The sequence below is a fragment of the Apium graveolens genome, chromosome 2, assembly GCF_009905375.1.
Source record: "Apium graveolens cultivar Ventura chromosome 2, ASM990537v1, whole genome shotgun sequence".
In the NCBI taxonomy this organism is placed as follows: Eukaryota; Viridiplantae; Streptophyta; class Magnoliopsida; order Apiales; family Apiaceae; genus Apium; species Apium graveolens.
The window spans coordinates 162,234,586-162,241,008 of NC_133648.1; positions in this window are offsets into that span (position 1 = coordinate 162,234,586).

The window sequence follows — 6,423 nt, forward strand, 5'->3', positions numbered from 1 at the left end:
TGAAATCTGTATAGGGATCTCACTACTTTCAGAAGGATCATCTTCTGAATCTGAACTAACATACACAGGCTCCTTTGGAGAGGGTGGAATGGGGTCTACTGGGGTACCAGTCAAACTAATCTCTGAATCGGAATCACTACCACTACTGGGATCCTGAGAGAAAACACAAAATAGCAACCAAGAAATAGTGTTAGGGTTAAACTCACACCCTAACTCTAGTCACCACTTTAGCTTATATACACTTTTCCTTAGACTATACCTAATAGTCTAACTCAACTCTATATGAGTCGAACTCTCTTGCGATATAAATATATACCCAAAATACCCTTTTTAGTCCTAACTTGTCTCAGGGACTAGATCTTGTAGCTCTGATACCAAACTTGTGACGCCCTCATTCTCGGGGTTAGGAAATGAGGACCCACACACCTTTAATCAACTAATTAAATAAGCATAAACCCCGATTAGCTACTAACAGGATCAAACATGATAAAGTATGAGACAAGATTACAACTACCAATCATAGAATATAACTTACAACCCAAAATAAAACCAAATATACATAGTCGATCCCAGCTTGGAACCAACAGATAACCCATTGTATCTTTACAACACTCTGGCTAAGCGCTTGCTCACTCAAAATTGTACTACCTTCTCTGGCAACCGGAATCCCTCAACACGATAGGGACCACCAGGTACGCTCTTACGAGAAGTGCGCCTAAGCCTGGCCATCTTCTTGCTTAACTGCCATGGTTAGATTAAACAAAACATATGAGTATAAAACTCAGCAAGTAACTATAAATCAGTTCTATGATATAAAATCCATAATATAAATTACTGATCTCTTGGCATTCTACTTTATCATTTCTAGGTGGCAGATATCAATCTTTTGGGCTATGAAAGGGTTTTAGGAAGAAAAATTTGGGCTTTTAAGGAATAAGGCAAAAGATAGGGTGAAAGCCGACATTCATCACAAATCATTAACAGGATCACGAATGATTTTTCAAATGGAAAGCGACAATCTTTTCATTATAAGGAATCAAATATATGATCAACAAAATCAAAATCAGGGTTCACAAGCTATAAACTTCAGGATATCACAATCAACTCTTTTCAAGCAATATAAACCTTTTTCATTTTCAAAGAATCAATTACTGAGTAGGAAATTTCAATTGCTTTTAAAATAATTATGGAAACCTTGATTGGACCACTTTATCTTTCATTTCTTAATAATAATACGAGTGATCAGCCCGTACCGACCTCCATCCGGTCTTTAAGGTACCAATTACATAATTTTAGCCTTAAACTAGACTAGCCCCGCTAGCCTCTTACTATGATTGGACTATTCCCACTAGCCTCTTATGTCCCAATCCAATCTATCAGGAATTCTTTTGGAAAACCTTGAGTTGGAAAAAGTAGGTTCACTAAATTTCATTTTATCATTACCAAGAATATGAAATCATTCAGACTCTTTCAAGTCGAAACTCATTCTTAAGTTCAATTTCAAGAATTCAGAGTTAAGGAAATGAATCAGGCATAAGCAAAGTTCAATTCTAGCTATCTTGATCAATGATAACATGGTTCTCAAGTTAGGGAAATCAAAACCGTTTCAAGGATAAATAGAGGACATGGTAAACAAGGAATGAAGAATCATTACAAGGGGTTCGTAAAGGTACTTATAGGGTTTACAACAGTTCATGGTATATCAAGTGATCAAAATAAGAAAAAGGGAACCAATGGGCTGGATCAATAAACTATCAATGACAAGTTCATAAGATCAATGACAAGGTATCTCAATAATCAATAACAAGGGTACATTACTTTGACAATTCAATACCCTACATGGCATGAACAATATCCTTTTTATAAACGTTTACACAAGTAATTAGAGTTACTTTCCTGAATTTGCTTTCCCGAAAGTTGAACTACTTCCACCTAGTATTCCTTTCCCTTTCCCAGCCTGAATGCCCTTACGCTCCGAATCTACAATCCAAAACCAAAACCTTAATTAGTTTCTCAACTCACGTTCCCGGAACGTTCACTCAATATGATAACTCGATTATACTCTTGACGTAAACTCTACGAGTATAGCTTATACACATATACACATAGCACATAACACATTCCTTTCTCATATCCTTTATATCTTTATATACTCAATAATCAACTTATACTTGCTTAACCTTAACTATTCTTCAAATCAAACTATTATAACTCATACGAGTACACAATTCATTGACAACTAAATCTTTATGACCATAACTATCAATCAAAGTTCTTTAAAATCAAACAACTTAATTCCCCTTTTCTTTTATTCCTTAATTCGAACCACAACAACAATCAAACAAATAAATCCAAAGATATTTACCTATATACACTCCATCATTCTTTGATTACAATAAATCAAATTTTGATTCTAGGTTCATATGGCCTATTCGGCCTTATTGCAAATACCAACCACAAAATCAATCAATTTCGACTTTTAGCTCACATAAACATATAGCTCAATCAAAATCTTTTAAAAGAATCATTTGTCTTTCTTTTAACATTAAAATTTGAACCAAAACTCACACATAAATCACATAATTTCTAAAAATCACACATACATTCACTTAACATCAAACCAGACCCTTTTATACCCATTTTTCATTCGGCTATAACCACAAATCACAATCCAAAAATCAACAATGACATGCATATATCAAAATTGCATAAAAACTTGGGATCAATCCAAATCTTATTCTCTTTAACTCATCCTAAATCATAATTTCAAATTTCACAACAAAACATCACTTAGTGAATCAAACCCTAATCGAATTTTCCAATTAAACTTACATGCATCACTAATTCCTTATTCAAATCAACATGCAATCTCATTTCTTACTAATTAAACTAAGTTTATACCAAAATCAAGTCACAAAATCCAATTCCCTTTTATTTATACAAAACCGAACCAAACCTTAACATGCAACATCAAATTTACTTCTTTTACACCACTAACCAATCTAATTTCTCACTATTATTCTAAAACAACAATCCATAATCACTTTATTCAACAAAAATCAACTTAATAACTTCAAAGATCAAAAACTCATTCGGTTTTTAGACAATCACCACATGCAAGTACCAAAATTAAGTTGTATGTGTATTAGAGCTCAGTAATAACATCATCACTCACCACCGGTTCACCAGAGTTCATCACCGGTGGCGGTGGCTTCAAGGTGGTGTTCTCATTCGAGGGTATCCAACCACAAAAACCCCCAATTTTCCATCAATTCCTCAAAATAACTAACATGCACATTTTAGATATCATTCATCTGCAAGGAATCATGCTTAAACAAGATAACAACAACAAGAACAACAAGAACCGAGAGGTTCTCGGTGAACACACATATCGAGCACACACAACACACATACACCTACATGCAAGTGTATATACACACATGCACACTCTTCTTTATACATATATATGATTATCAAGAGGATTTATGAAGGACTGGTGAGATTTAGCAAGGGGAAGAGAGATATACCGAGAGAGAGAGAGAGAGAGAGAGAGAGAGAGAGAGAGAGAGAGAGAGAGAGAGAGAGAGAGAGAGAGAGAGAGAGAGAGAGAGAGAGAGAGAGAGAGAGAGAGTGACCGAGAGAGAGTGAGAAAGAAAGAGAGGGAGAGAAGAGTATCACGGGAGACAAAAGAAAGAAAGGGGGGAAAGAAATGAGTTATATATAATAGAGGGCAGGGGTATCTTAGTAACTTACTAATATCCCTTTTTGCTTAATTCATTTTAACACATAAAAATCATTTTAAAATGCAACGATCATAAAATAAATCCATCTATCATTTTTAGAAAGTCTCTAGGACTGTTTCGAAGATATCAAAATAAATTCCATGCATTTACCTTACTCAGATAATTTTATAAAAATGTGCAAAGGTTAAATAAACCTTATTTAAAATGAAAAAATTCCCTTAAATCCATAAAAATATTAACAGATCGCGTAATCATGCATACAGACAAGCAAGCACATATACTCACACATCACAACTCATGTCCGGTCATGAAATTTTTCCCTTTTTATTATTATTCCTCTTAACGCGTACCGGGTCACATACTGCCTGACGGCCCAACGCTTAGCGTTTCAATTACACTTCTCAAATATCTTTACCAACCGACACTTTACTAGAACGCAATACCTTACTTAAACATTTCATTTCACATAATAAAACATATTTCACATTTTAAATACTTTAATCCCTTTTTAGGACGGGTTCCGTTCTACCTGACGGCCCGACAACACAGCTTTACTCCTAAGCTGACTCTTTAAATTGGAATGCTTCTATCTACGCTCCCAGATACTAATATATAATAAAGACAATTAATCATCACTTAATCACATAATTTATAATCACAACACATAAATCACACTTTATTCACTTAATTACATCGCAAAATTCTCAATCGTCACAGAAAATTTCCGGACAAAAGCTTTAAATACATTTTAAACGATTCTATTTATTTGAAGGAGTTGAGCGAATAAACATTGGTTGTTATCAGCCTTTAATTATAAACCCAAAAGCGACAAGCGATTCCCAGATTCATCTCCTGAATCAGGGTCTTTTCCGGTTTTGGAATCATAAAATTTTCGAGAGAGAATGCCGTTAATGGCGATCAACAATAAATTAGACAGGACACTAGTTCGCACCTATATCCTGCTGATCAGCCAGGATACAATGCAGATCTATACCTACCTGTATAGATCCAGTCGGGTACCCAGGCTCTACAGCCCATCTTAAGGATCCGGTTATATCTCGGTCCTTAGGATTAAGAATATTTAATCCCACACATCACTATCCAGCCCTTGGAGTATTTTGATGTCATGTTATTTTGAATTCAAAAAAATCCCACTTCAGGGTTCGCAAATAACCCGAAAGAATGGGTATTTGCTCAAGAGAGCAATCAAATTATAGGAACAATAATGAAAAGAACATGCATAATAAGAGTAATTGCAGCGAAATGTAAAATATTTAACTATTCTGAACTTAGAATAGGAACGAAAAAATAATTGCAGTATTTTTAAAAGAAAGTTCCGGAATACTTGCCTCAATAAGCTTTAATCGTTATTACTGGTTGACTTTGGTTCGACTTGAACGTTCGACTTTAACGTCAAACTACTATCCCATTTTGGATACGATCCCAGCACTCAGGCCTTTCGATTGGAACTTCGTTAATCTCGATGTCTAATCACTAGATCATTCCTAGTCTAACGTCAAATTTCGGGTCTTTCGACTAGGACCTAGAGGGTAAAAATACCCTAATTCAGATAATCGCTTAAGCTTAACATAAAATCGCCATCACCTCTACTCATACGGTTTCATATCCCGTCTCGTATTTATAGGTATTAGTGAAATACACATAGCAATTATGGCTTGCACCTTCAAAACTCGGTTCAGTATTTATTTTTGGAAAATATGTATACTCATCATTTTGAAAAACATGGCAATCGATTATTTATAAATTATTTTATCTCAATCGCACTTAAGTTCATATAATATATTTATATATAGTTATTCGACGTCTCCGATATTTGCGGGTTACACTCCCGTATTTTCGGAATCAATTTCCCGAAAATCGGGCAGTGTCTCCTTTGTTTAACGGCCTACCCGTCGAAATCAACTCGACGACAATCACAACAACAATCGCAATACAATCCAATCCATAATCCAATTCATCAATCCCAACCACCAGTACGAACTCAATTTATTAATTATTATTCGTTTTCATTTCGTAATTAATATCATGAACTAATTTATTTAATTTATAAACGTAGGACTCAGATAAAAATCATCACCGTCCACCGTTCACTCGTATAAAGTCATCGCGAATGGCGGAAAAATTTATTAGTACCCGACAAAATTTGGGTTTCCAAATAAATTTCACCGATTAATTTAATTATTCTCGCACGATTAAATTCATTTCACGAAACCTTAATCAAATAATCTGTAAAAAAATTAAAAGGTCAGTCAATAAATAAAATAAACAGTCAATACAGCACACGCGCCACGCGCCACACGGCACAACCGAACAAAAGAAAAGAAACAGGGTCGGAAAAGCACCGCACAGTGGCGATAAATACAAGTCACGCACACAGCAGATGGACACATACACAATTACATATATATACACGATTGTATATATATATATATATATATACACGAAATCAAAAGTCAACCCCAGTAACAACCGAGACATACACAGTCGGAACAACAAGGAGGCCGGAAAATTGAAAGGCGGCGATGGAGAAACTCACCGGTGGAACAGGGGAAGAACGGAATAGAGAAGAAAAGAGGGGAGACGGGAGAGATGAGAACGAGAGAGGTGCAGCGAGAGAGAGAGAGTCGAGAGAAAATGAGAGATTGAGGGAGATAAATTG